This window comes from Anabrus simplex, chromosome 7 (genome assembly GCF_040414725.1).
Source record: "Anabrus simplex isolate iqAnaSimp1 chromosome 7, ASM4041472v1, whole genome shotgun sequence".
Classification (NCBI taxonomy): Eukaryota; Metazoa; Arthropoda; class Insecta; order Orthoptera; family Tettigoniidae; genus Anabrus; species Anabrus simplex.
In genome coordinates, this window is record NC_090271.1 from 93,177,350 (window position 1) to 93,190,530 (window position 13,181).

Here is a 13,181-nt window from a genome sequence, read left to right on the forward strand (position 1 = left end):
ATGTGAGTTTCTTGGAGATTCAACGGGAATATTCTGCGTCTAGTCACCTTGCGAAAATTCTGGCTCAAATCGCCCGAGCTATAAAAAGGGAGGCTAGCCGCGAATAGAGGCGTTGGCTGTCGCTAGTGTCCCACCGAGGACGAAACGAGGAGATATTGATGTGGTGTCGGAGAGACCATTGAGTGGGTGGGCTGGAGATGTCGGAGCGGAAGACTGTACTGTCCGCGAAACGTTTTGTGATACTTCGGCTCCCTAGTGCTGAATCGGTAGACCTCGGTTATCTTCGAGATTCGTATTGGCAACCTCTGACACAAAAAATATGAATCGATTATGCATCGCCGTAGGACATCTGGTGGTATAATTGCAACAATTGAAATACTGTTGTTATTCACACAGCAAAGTCAAAATATAGGTTAAACTTGAACATTAGAGAGGAAAATCAAAGTACATCATAGGAACAACCTAGAACTCATACACGGAAACGACGGTTTAGAATATTCATATCGATGGATCATACTATCGATTCAATTCAGATTTCATTTCCATTCAGTTGGCAGTATTACCGGAACTGTTGTAACTCCCTCCTTACTCCTCACCCCCGTAAAACGAAGTATCACTAAAAGTTTCACGGATAGTACTGTGTGTTCGTGTATTTCTGTGGACTGAGGATCACCGTGAGTCAGCGAGGGAAGCCGCTATCGCGAGTGTAAAGGTAAATGGACCTGTGTTAATGTTCGCTGTTGTGAGTATCGTCCTGCTGTTTAATACTGTTGAGCTGTTTGTTGTTCACTGCATGTGACTGCGAATTACTGGACTGTCTGTGGAGTCAAATCAACGAACAATCATCGGGTGTCGAGTGGCGCATAGCCCAGTGTTCAGATCCAGCGGTCTACACACAGCTATTGTATGAGGTTACTGGACTTGGGGAAGTGAAAGTAAGGATTAAGCGTCTGCAGGTATAGCAACGGTCTGGACCGCATACTGTGCCGTAAGGAAGAGGGACTTGTAATTAGTAAGCGTGGCCATTCATAACTGATTAGAATTGTGTGTGTGTGTGTGTGTGTGTGTGCGCGTGCATTTATTGGGCCATCCTTAAATAAATTAGAGCAATGAATCACACGGAGTTTTATTCGTAACAATATTTTCAAAAGTGACATATTTGTTATTAGATTAATTGTTAAACGCGTTGTAATCGATTTAGGCCCTAAATATTGTAGTTGACTAAGATCATACGGCATATTATTTGTGTATTATTTTTGTAAGGGAATATTATTCCCTTACAATATTCCCTTCCCTTCAGATCAAATATGCCAGTAAATCTTAAGAAAATAGTTTATGAGCAGTGCATTCTACCTGTACTGACTTATGGCTGTGAGACATTGATATTGACATTGACAATGACATTGTTGAAAGAATAGCTACCTTAAAATGGCAATGGGCTGGACATATTGCTCGAAAGGAAGATGACAGGTGGACGAAGCTAGTGTTAGAATGGAGTCCAAGAGATCAGCAGAGGCCTGGAGGAAGACCGCCAGACAGATGGGACAAAGACATCAATACCTGGTGCTACCTGGCAGAGAAATACTCAAGACCGTTCCGCCTGGTGAGTTCTGCTAAAGACTTACCTTGCAAAATTAATAACTGGTTTGACAGAAGGCAGTTTGGGTTTAGGAAAGGTTAATCCACTAAAGCTCAACTTGTAGGATTCCAGCAAGATGTAGCAGATATCTTGGATTCAGGAAGTCAAATGGACTGTGTCGCGATTGACCTATCTAAGGCATTTGATAGGGTAGATCATGGAAGACTACTAGCAAAAATGAGTGCTATTGGACTAGAAAAAAGAGTGACTGAGTGGGTGGCTATATTTCTAGAAAATAGAACTCAGAGAATTTGAGTAGGCGAAGCTTTATCTGACCCTGTAATAATTAAGAGGGGATTTTCTCAAGGCAGGACCTTTATGTTTTCTTATATATATCAATGATATGTGTAAAGAAGTGGAATCAGAGCTGTTTGCAGATGATGTTATTCTGTACAGAGTAATGAATACGTTACAAGATTGTGAGCGGCTGCAGGGTGACCTCGATAGTGTTGTGAGATGGACGGTGGGCAATGATATGATGATACACGGGGTTAAAAGTCAGGTTGTGAGTTTCACAAATAGGAAAAGTCCTCTCAGTTTTAATTACTGCGTTGATGGGGTGAAAGTTCCTTTTGGGGATCATTGTAAGTACCTAGGTGTTAATATAAGAAAAGATCTTCATTGGGGTAATCACATAAATATGATATGATATGATATGATATGATATGATATGATATGATATGATATGATATGATATGATATGATATGATATGATATGATATGATATGATATGATATGATATGATATGATATGATATGATATGATATGATATGATATGATATGATATGATATGATATGATATGATATGATATGACTGATCTCTTCACATGGTTATGAGAGTGTTTAGGGGTTGTAGCAAGGATGTAAAGTGGAGGGCATATAAGTCTCTGGTAAGACCCCAACTAGAGTATGGTTCCAGTGTATGGTACCCTCACCAGGATTACTTGATTCAAGAACTGGACAAATTCCAAAGTAAAGAAGCTCGATTTGTTCTGGGTGATTTCCGGCAAAAGAGTAGCGTTACAAAAATGTTGCAAAGTTTGGGCTGGGAAGACTTGGGAGAAAGGAGACGAGCTGCTCGTTTAAGTGGTATGTTCCGAGCTGTCAGTGGAGAGATGGCGTGGGAGGACACCAGTAGACGAATAAGTTTGAGTAGTGTCTTTAAAAGTAGGAAATATCACAATATGAAGATAAAGTTGCAATTCAAGAGGACAAATTGGGGCAAATATTCGCGTATAGTATAGGAGTTAGGGACTGGAATAACTTATCAAGGGAGTTGTTCAAAAATTTTCCATTTTCTTTGCGATCATTTAAGAAAAGGCTAGGAAAACAACAGATAGGTAATCTGCCACCTGGGCGACTGCCCTAAATGCAGATCAGTAGTGATTGATTGATGGTTCACGACATAAAGTGGCCACATCATGTAGCGATAGAATTGCAGATGATGATGATCTGTAAGGGGCTAGGAACTGTGTGTAACCGATGTTCGAGAACAAAGGAAGAACTGGGCGTTTGGGTTATTTTATGACTGAGATGGAACATTTGTTTTCTGCAAGGAGATATGCATTGAACTCTTGGGTTGCACTACGTAGCTTTGCGAACCTAGGACGTGTAAGGAGGAGCAACCTGTAATCAGGAAGAGATTTATGATATTACAGCAGCGAATGAGTGTGTTTGTGACGTTGCTCACACGGTATATTTTTTCTTTGTGAAACAGCGCAGGCAAATGTGAGACGATGATTAGGTTTACAAGTTATTAACTTGTGAATTGATATTGCTCTTCAAGCATCTTTTTCCTGTTGTGCCGGCCTCGTACCTGCCTCTCACCCGGAGGCCCCGGGTTCAATTCCCAGCCAGGTCAGGGATTTTTCTCTCGACCTGAGGGCTGGTTCGAGGTCCACTCAGCCTACGTGATTAGAATTGTGGAGCTATCTGACGGCAATATCGCGGCCCCGGTCTCGAAAGCCCAGAATAACGGCCGAGAGGATGCGTCGTGCTGACCACATGACCCCTCGTAATCTGCAGGCCTTCTGGCTGAGCAGCGGTCGCTGGGCAGGCCAAGGCCCTTTCAAGGGCGTTAAGTGCCGTGTTTTTTTTTTTTCTTCAGGCATCTTTATGTTTAACCTAATTCGACAGTGAGGAGATTAGTTTGTTGCTACCAGTTCTTTTTTAGTAAATGCAAAGTGTAAAGGCATTCAGTATATGCCATTAGTCTTCAAGACTAATAGCTCGTTTTGGGACGACAGCAGTCCGTATGTTGTTCACTGTTCAGTTAGTTCGAGTTAAGCGTAACAATTTTATCAGAAGCTGGCTGAGTTACAGAGGTGGAACGTGATACCTATTATTACGTGCCCGGCGTGGTACATATCTACAAGAAGACCCGAATCCTAATGCTGAGGACGGCACAAACACCCAGCCCCCGAGCCAGCGGAATTATATATATAATCCTTTATTTAGGAAACTGGCCCTGAGCGGGTTTGCGATAAGGTACCGTATTGTACAATTTATATATCTTTTAATGTAAATGGATCCTTAAAAGAAGCCCGGACCCACGCACAGCCGCCTCGGCAATCGTGACTAGGTAGCTTTCCTTGAGGGGAAACCTCTTCCACAACTCTGAATAGAAGTTAAAATCCTTGACCCGGCCGGCATTCAAACCCGGGACACCTTGGACCAAAGGCCATGGAGCCGGACGGGTACCATCCATTAAGAAGTGTTTAAGAAATGAACATCTTACACACACATTCATACGAGATTCACATAACGTTCGTGTGGAGCGCTGATGTGCTGCAATTGCCTGACGGTAAGCTAGGCGCTGCTACCAATGGTTAAAATTCATAATTAGGTTCCAATTATTTGATTCAAGATTTTCATAATTAGTTAAAACTCGGTTCGAATTCTGTTGTAGTTTGAATTTATCACTCTTAAAGTTCCACTCCATTTTATTGTTTTTTTACGTCGGCACAGCCAAGCGGGCTAATACGTGGTTAGGAAAGAACTTACAGATTACTTTCTCTATGTTTATACACAGTTAATAATTTTCTATTCTGTAATAGGCTAGAAAGGTATTAATTGTACTCAGGTGCCCCTGGCTGTCTTTGGAGACTATCTCTATTTGAATGTTTAGTTTGTGTGAATCCTTATGTTTTTATTTGTTGTTGTAAGTTAGTGTTTTATAAAGTTTATCACAGCTACATTATTTCTAAGTCGACGGGTTTGTCATTCATAAGCTTTCTTGTTACCTGTATCGAAATCATGCGCAAATAATCCCCTTTATCACAAAATACTTGCAAGGCTACCAAATAGAAATTAATGCGTTTTTAGGAAACGGAAGAAGAGCTGGAAGTTCAACTATATCAAAGAAAGGTTGCACCGTTTCTAAACAATGAACACATTTTGATATAATTTCCAATTCGATGAGTGGATACAAAAGCAAATTCCACAGGTGCGAGGCCGAGGCTGGCTAAAGCTAATATATCTTATTATATATACATTATATAGTTTATCTTTTACTATGACAATCACCGAGCTCGATAGCTGCAGTCGCTTAAGTGCGGCCAGTATCCAGTAATCGGGAGAGTGGGTTCGAGCCCCACTGTCGGCAGCCCTGAAGATGGTTTTCCGTGGTTTCCCATTTTCACTCCAGGCAAATGCTGGGGCTGTACCTTAATTAAGGCCACGGCCGCTCCCTTCCAATTCCTAGGCGTTTCCTATCCCATCGTCGCCGTAAGACCTATCTGTGTCGGTGCGACATAAAACAAATAGCAAAAAATTACTATGACAATCTGTCCATCTCCAAACACTTCTACTCACCTTGCACTGGAACGCCCCAATGATGACAGTAAACAGCTGACACTGTTTATTCACCCGCAGATTGTCGTCATGGGAACAGGACCAGTCACGGGAAGCCCGCATTTGCGCAACACCGAGGAGGACCTGGTGTTAGAATCAATGAAAAGTTTTGCTACATCACCTTGCCTCATGGTGGTTCACCAGGGACACGAAAATGTAGATCTGAAGGTCAACCGGCTACCTCTTTCAGTCGTTATGTCTTTTAAATTATTTTGCTTTTATTTTATTAACACTGTTAAGTAAATTTAATCCCTGTATAAAATAAGTGCATTACTGGAATACAAAAAAAAAAAAAAAAAAAAAAAAAGGAGGTAAAGGCTTCCACCATTGTTAACCTCGGCACGTGATGGGGTAGAGTGGTTAGCTCTACGCCCGGCCGCCTTTGCCCCCAGGAATTAACCTGGTACTCATTTTCGGTGTAGGCTGAGTGAACCTCAGGGCCATATGCACCTCCAGAAGTGGAAATCTCGTTTCTTAAATTTTACGACTTCCTGACGGGGATTCGAACCACGTCCTTCCGGGCGGACCGAGCACGCCTTTACCGCCTCGACCAGGCAGCCCCTATTACTGTAATACAAGATGTCGGAAAGTTTACTTCACATTTATTATATGTGATCATTCGGCCTGGAGGACCATAGAATAAATGTGAACTAAACTTGCCGACGTCTTGTATCAACACAGTGTAACATAAAAACTGAAGGCGTTATTTTAATAATAATAATAATAATAATAATAATAATAATAATAATAATAATAATAATAATAATAATAAATCGTACAGATATTCAAGAAAAGAATAAACATCAGCAGAGAAAAGAAATGTTAGAGGGTATTCGACCTGTGCAGGTTGCTGTATATAAAGAATGTTTGTGAATAAATTAATTCCATCCTCTTGACTATGGAGACTGAAGAGCCGAAGTAGGGGACTGCCTGTAGGGGTGAAGTACAGTGGGTACTTCGAAGGCCCTGGTACCGCTACGGTATATGTCTTTTCACGAGAGATTAATCCTGATGTAAACAAATAGGTGGAGCACGTTGCCTTTGCACGTGAACATAGACGTAGTTGATTGGAGAAGCAACCGTCGCACTCACTCGACTGTATGAGAGCTCGAAGAAAAGTAGTACGTGGCATTAAATTTATTATATTTTAGTTTATTACATTTGGAGAGTTTGGAAGATTACGTATTCAAATTAAAATATGGTTGTCATATATGCCGGTATAACTTATATGTATGTTTTTAAAAAATATGAACTGGTGTTAAATAACGAGAAATGAAGGCACAAGGTGTGGTGTAATACAGGAAGTCTTCTCGTAGTGCGGGAAAGTCCCAAGCTGTACAGCGTGTAGCAGCAGTCAGTGTCAATAGTGTCAATAGTGAGAGCGTGTAGTGAAGCAGAAAAGAGGAAAATCGCTCAGAAGTGACCATTGTGCATTGTGAATGTGTTCAATGAACTAAGTATAATAATTTCGTGTGGCTATTTCTAGCCGAGTGCAGCCCTTGTCAGGCAAACCCTCCGATGAGGGTGGGCGGAATCTGCCATGTGTAGGTAACTGCGTGTTATGTGTGGAGTGTGAGTTGCAGGGATGTTGGGGACAGCACAAACACCCAGCCTCCGAGCCAATGGAATTAACCAATTAAGGTTAAAATCACCGACCCGGTCGGGAATCGAACCCGGGACCCTCTGAACCGAAGGCCAGTACGCTGACCATTCAGCCAACGAGTCGGACAATGACCTAAGTGAACAGAATCCAAGTTTAGTCGTTTATTCAGAAGTGCAGATCTTCGCACTGTTGTCGTATGCGATGCGCAGCCCTGTACGTCCGAACACGAGACGTTGACGGGGAGAAGGTCGGTACTACACGCTCAGCGAATCACAACTCTTTCTTTGGCGGATGCGTGGACATACCATGTTTACATCAGGATTAAACTCTCGTGAAAAGACATATAGCTGTGAAGGCCCTTCAGGAACTCTGTAAAGCTGTGGCAAAAGGGGCTCTGGTTAAGACGCAGAAGGCCGTTATGCATATTAGGTGCCAAAATGGGTTAAAAAAGTAATTTAAATTTAAAACTTATATCACTTGTATAGTATTATTTGAAGTCATTCTTCATACTGTATATATGAGTTGATTATGTGTTTAAGTACAGAAGATATTATAAGTAGAATTTTGTAAATAATATGAATTATTAAGGATAAGCTGTGTGTTTAATAAAAACATTGTTAGTATAAATTGTATAGAACTGTATTTTGGAAATATTCTTCTTTTTTTACATTTCAAATTTAGTGCTTGAAAATAATGTATTTTTGTGTATCATTTGCCAGCGAGACAGACACCTCATTTGCAAATAAAGTGATTTTATTTGAATCGTATGGGCTCAGCAATCGTGTGCAAGCATTTTAATTTGACGCCATCTGACTACTTGCTCGGTAATTTCGACGTTCCGGCCTGCTCCAGGCCTGCTAGATCTTGCATTCGGGAGATAGTGGGTTCGAATCCCACTGTCAGCAGCCCTGAAGATGGTTTACCGTGGTTTCCCATTTTCACACCAGGCAAAACTGTACCTTAATTAAGGCCAGGGCCGTTTCCTTCCCAGCCCTAGCCATATCCTGTCCCGTCGTCGTCATAAGACCTATCTGTGTCGGTGCGACGTAAAGCCAATTGTAAAAAAAAAAGGACCTGCCTGTGTCGGTGCAAGGTAAAGCAAATTATAAAAAAAATAAAAAAGGTGGATATTAGATTGTTTGTTTCAGTGTTCTCTCAGTTTATCCATGCATTCGTTGGAGCTATAGTGTTTCTTTCCCCAGAAAAAAAAAATTCTTTCTTTCTGAACCGATTTTCCCTCCAGGGTTAGTTTTTCCCTCGGACTCAGAGAGAGATCCCACCTCTACCCGCTCAAGGATAGGAAGCCCTATGGGGGTGGGGAGTTTGGAAGGGCGTGACAAGGAAGGGGAATGGAAGCGATCGTGGATTTAAGTTACGTACCATCTCGGCATTTGCCTGGAGGAGAAGTGAGAAATCACAGAAAATCACTTCGATGATAGCTGAGGAGGGAATCGAACCCCCCACCGCTCTACTCAGTTGACCTCTCGAGGCTGAGTGGTCCTCGTTCCAGCCCTTGTACCACTTTTCAAATTTCATAGCAGAGGCGGGAATCGAACCCGGGCCTCCGGGGGGAGGGGGGGTGGCAGCTAATCACACTAACCACTACACCAGTAAGGACAAATACACTTAATACGGGAAAAAGCAATAGTTGGAACTCTAATGGACGTCTTTTTAATCGGTCTGGCTCGGGGCCGGGCTCTTAGATAAGGAAATGGCCAGTTATAATGGCAATACTAAAATAAAGGGCCTCTCCGCAAATTTATAACTATCTATACAAATCAAATCGTAACGACCATGTGCCTGTACATTGACTATTTTGGCGAAATTTCCGTACAGCTATCTGTTTAAGGGGTAATAATGACCATCTGCATATATATATTTTTTCTAGTTGCTTTACGTCGCACCGGCACAGATATGTCTTATGGCGACGATGGGACAGGGAAGGGCTGGGAGTGGGAAGGAAGCGGCCGTGGCCTTAATTAAGGTGCAGCCCCAGCATTTGCCTGGTGTGAAAATGGGAAACCACGGAAAACCATTTTCAGGGCTGCCGACAGTGGGGTTCGAACCTACTATCTCCCGAATACTGGATACTGGCCGCACTTAAGCGACTGCAGCTATCCAGCTCGGTCTGCATATTTTTAGCTATAGTTTTTTTTATCCCCCTCGCCCAAAATCAGGATTGCTGCACAATCTGCCAGACGTACTAGAAAAATTTAAAATAGGCAAAATTAATCGTTTTAGCCCGTAACCGACAGAAAACTTCCACGATCTTTAAATTTTTCACTTTTTATCCCCGACAAATATCGAAATATGGAGGCAAGACCTAAAAATAGCCCAAATAAGCAAGCAAATATGACCTCAAAAGTGACGAAATATGAGATAAAAATTACAAAATATGACCCAAAAATGATTAATCTAAATATGGTCATTTTAAAATAAGTTATAAATCTAAACGGCAAATCCTTTGATACGTATTTGTTAACTAAATTCTTTATTCTTACTTATTAATTTTCTGAATATAAATGTTTACCCGTTATTCACAGTCTATTGTCCTCGATTCACTTATCAAACATTTATGAATACATACCTATAAAGTAGTCCCTACAAATTTCGCTAAGATTATCAAGTCACACAAAATTTTAAATGTCAAAACATGTTTACGCCCTTCAGTGGTGGTTTGAAATACGAGAAAACCAGAAATCAATCTATTAAAAAAAAAATACTTTGGAACGTTTAAGCTCAGGTTACATTAATATTATTCAAATGCCTTAAAGTTCGAAATGAGCACCACGAAACAAATTAAGTAGATGTATTTCGATAGATTATGGCAGGGCGCCAGAGCAAATAGTGCGAACTCACATAACTTTTTCATTCTTCTCCGCGGGTGGTATTGAAGTGTACGACAAGATTCATCTTCAAAGCATCAGGCGCAAAAGACCTTCGATTATCACTTAACACATTCTCGTAAGAAGAGAAGCTCCTTTCTACGTCACAAGACGTTATTGGTGGATATTTAAATAATATTAAATCACTACTATCGAGTATACACTCATCTTGAAATGCGCTGGTACCTTCTCCTCTACGAACAATCATTTCTCTTGTACACACTGCGAAAACCGTTACTTCGATTAAGCACATTTTGAAGTTTCCTTTTTACACTGACGCCAAATATCCTATGCGATTGTTGTGCTGAAAGTTCAGCACTTCTCATAGTTTCAATACTTGCATGAATTTCTAAGCTAGCAGCTTCTAAAGGAGTAATTGCACTCGATATAATTCCAAAGTTTGACTTAATATATGCCAGACTTTCTGACAAACTGTTGGAAAACAATTCCTGCGCAATCTTGATAGAAGAGGCAGAGTATTCCACTTGTATTAACTACAGATGTGATACGGAAAAGCAGTTTTGTGAATACTAGTTCTCATTCGGAAAGTTGACGATGATTTTGCACAGCTACAGCTGTCGCCAAACCGCCGAAAGATGACCGAAATATGACGTTTCTACGAAAATAGCTCAAAATATGACTTTATGAGCAAATATAGCCAAAATATGCATTTATATGACAAATAAAAATCACTTAATTGTGACGATAATCACCTGATTTGAACCAAAATCCAATCAGTCAAGAAAATAGAGACAAAGAAAAAATATGACTTTTCCTAAACATCCGAGCCCTAGTAATCACGTAGGCTGTGTGAACCTCGAACAAGCCCTCAAGTCCAGGCAAAAATCCCTGAGTGGCGGCGGTAATTGTTGTTTAATAGGAAGTACAACCAGGCAACCATCCTCTGTATCTGTGATATTCAAACTTTTTGGTTGGCGTACCCTCAAAATCCAATTTTTTATCTTCGTACCCCCGAAGTACGACTATATTGCGATTACACCAGAAATAGGGATAAGGCTTTTTGCAGATGCTATTATAAATCCTCGGTCACTACGGGTACTCGTAGTCATCTCAAGGGGCATACAAATGCCTTGGTGCGTGCAGGGACCCTAAGCAAGTAGGATAAGCTGTGGAAGATGGTTATATTTAATATTGTTTGCCATCCAACAACAATCATTTGCTATTATCAGTTACTACTGATCTGCATTTAGGGCAGTCGCCCAGGTGACAGATTCCCTATTTGTTGTTTTCCTAGCCATTTCTTAAATGATTGCAAAGAAATTGGAAATTTATTAAACATCTCCCTTGGTAAGTTATTCCAATCCCTAACTCCCCTTCCTATGAACGAATATTTGCCCCAATTTCTCCTCTTGAATTCCAACTTTATCTTCATATTATGATCTTTCCTACTTTTAAAGAGCCGGGCGAGTTGGCCGTGCGGTTAGGGGCGCGCAGCTGTGAGCTCGCATCCGGGAGATAGTGGGTTCGAACCCCAGTGTCGTCAGCTCTGAAGATGGTTTTCCATGGTTTCCATCTTCACACCAGGCAAATGCTGGGGCTGTACCTTAATTAAGGCCACGGCCGCTTCCTTCCCATTCTTAAGCCTTTCTTGTCCCATCGTCGCCATAAGACCTATCTGTGTCGGTGCGACGTAAAGCAAATAGCAATAATAATAATTAATTTATTCAATTAGTTTTTAAGTCCATGTTACATCCAATGATTCTACGCATTTGTATACACACTTCTTGCAACCATTTACGGTACCAGGACCGCCTCCATCTGGTCCATCATTGTTTGCAAGTCCTCCGTCCACAACTCGTTATCCAAGTTGCCTCGTCTGAAGTCGATTAGCACACTCTCACATGTTCTTTTTAGTACAATTGTCTGTAGGTAGGCCTGTAGCTGTTTGCTCACTTCCAGTTTGTCCATGTGCTTCTTGAATAAGTTGGTAACTAGCCCGTCCCATGTTATTACCACAGGGACCATCGTCACCTTGGCCCCATTGTACATAAGTGAGAGTTCGTTGGCTAGCATCTCGTACTTTCTTCCTTTAGCGGTTTCAGTCTGTTTTAGGATATTTTAGTTTGTGATTCCAACTTCAATTAATAGGATTTCATTCTTTACAAGGTCATGTATCATCAGATCCGGTTTATTGTGTTCAATGCGAAGCTCAGTCTGTATGATGACGTCTTACTTTATTCTAATTCGCTGATTGGATATGACATTTTCAACTTTATAGTTCTTTATTTTCTTAGAATTATTCAACCCATACTTTTTGGTGAACATGAAATGCAAGCATCTGACAACATCATTGTGGCGTTTCTTGTAGTCCAAATTAAGCATTCGTCCACATTGTGTTGCCAGGTGATCTAGTGTCTTATTGCCCTGGTTGCAGTGTGGGCACCTCTGGAATATACTCCCATGACTAAAGAAGATGTTTCTGTCTTGTATCTTACAAAACATTCCTTCTTCCTGTGGAGATATATTCCCCCTCATTAGCCATAACGATGACTGTTTTACGTCAACAAATTTCTCCTGTTGTTCACGGAACAATGTGGAATGCATTGACTTAGCCATGATTCGATCCATTCGCATCTGTTTTTGTTTCTGCTTAACTACTTTTACCGTGACATCGTTTCCTTCCTCAATTAGGTACTTCCGTTTCAAATGTTCTTCAATCAGTCCAAGATGGGTTGCATTTCTTCTTTCACTTTCTGCGATAAACTTCGTTCTTGTGTTTGTTGCCAAATATTTACATAGTTCTAGTAAAATCAATTCGGCCTTCTCAGAAGTATTTTGTAGTCCTCTTCCTAACTCATGTCTTTTCAGGTACAGTCGTTCCATATTACCTGCTGTTCTGACGATATTATGCTCTCTCAAGATTCCTCTCACCTTCAGATCAATGCTGTTAAATTCTTCGTGCTCGTACGGGGTCAGGCCAATATAATAGTTAATAGTTGATAACGCATACTCATTTATAATTTAAAGAAAAAAACTTTTAAAAGATACCACTCAAACTTATTCGTCTACTGATGTCATTCCACGCTATCTCTACACCGACAGCTCGGAACATACCACTTAGTCGAGCAGCTCGTCTCCTTTCTCCCAAGTCTTCCCAGCCCAAACTTTGCAACATTTTTGTAACGCTACTCTTTTGTCGGAAATCACCCAGAAAAAATCAAGCTGCTTTCCTTTGGATTTT

General features: G+C 41.0%; 1 protein-coding gene across 1 annotated transcript in view; it reads right to left on the reverse strand.

Moving 5' to 3' along the window:
* The window catches only part of flip (flippy), a 118,816-nt gene extending 113,356 nt beyond the window's left edge, over positions 1-5,460 (reverse strand). Inside the window, exon 1 of the mRNA XM_067150685.2 lies at positions 5,453-5,460. The gene's annotated coding sequence lies outside the window, so the exon portion shown is untranslated. The remainder of the gene's footprint in view (positions 1-5,452) is intronic.
* Between the last annotated feature and the right edge of the window lie 7,721 nt (positions 5,461-13,181).